Source organism: Plasmodium reichenowi, chromosome 14 (genome assembly GCF_001601855.1).
Source record: "Plasmodium reichenowi strain SY57 chromosome 14, whole genome shotgun sequence".
In the NCBI taxonomy this organism is placed as follows: domain Eukaryota; phylum Apicomplexa; class Aconoidasida; order Haemosporida; family Plasmodiidae; genus Plasmodium; species Plasmodium reichenowi.
Window position 1 is genome coordinate 750,150 of NC_033659.1, and position 1,156 is coordinate 751,305.

The window sequence follows — 1,156 nt, forward strand, 5'->3', positions numbered from 1 at the left end:
ACAATTAAAATCATTTTACCTATGGTACACCAAAAAAAAAAAAAAAAAAAAAAAAAATGGTTTATATATTTATATAATAATTATTGAAAAATATATTAAAAAAATATATTTTTCTAATATTACAATTTTAATATATATTCAGTATTGTTCTTAAATATTATTAAAGGAAAAATAATTTATTTTGCAAATATCTTTATTTTTTTTTTATTATGGTGTGAAATGTAAATTTGGAGATAAATTAATTTTCTTTATAAATTACACATTAAACAAGTTTAAAAGAAACAAAATGAATATTATATATATATATATATATTCATAGTATAGTTTTATTTTATTTTATTTTTTTTTTTTTTTTGCTGTAAATCATTATTGTAACATTTATACATTTTTATTTCTAAAACGTTTTGAGAATTAAGAAAATATTTCGCTTTTTTTAAAAATCATCATGAATATTATTTTATATATATGTATATAAAATAGGAGTTATTTTTTTTGATTAGTTCAAATATTATATATATCTTTATGTTCTTCCTTGTGTTGATATTATATCATTCTGTTCAATATATTTAGACAATAATAAAACAATTTAAATGAAAAAAGTAAGAAGAAATGAACTTTTGTTTTCTTTTTAGCTATAGTAATTTTTTTAATGTATTGTTCCTTAAGGAAATAAGAAAGTATAAACAAACAAATATATATTATACATTTAAAATAAAATATAAGTTGTACTATAAGCTTTTTATATAATATAATATAATAATTAATATAATAATGTTATACATTTATAAAATACATAATCCATATATATATATATATATATATATATATATATATATATATATATATATATATATTTATATGGAACTGAAAATAAAATAAAAAAAAAAAAAAAAAAAAAAAAAACACATAATTTGTTAATATTATTATATCTAATCCTTTCTAATATATTTTTAATCATTTATATGAAATATATACATATATAATATATATATATGTTTATAGATAGATATTATTATATTTTTCCTTTTATGGCCTAAAGAAAATTAATATTTATTTTTGTATATATATTTCCTTAGTGCCTACATATTTATAAAAAAATAACATATACTATGTATAATAATATATTTATACATATATATATAGATATAATAATGGA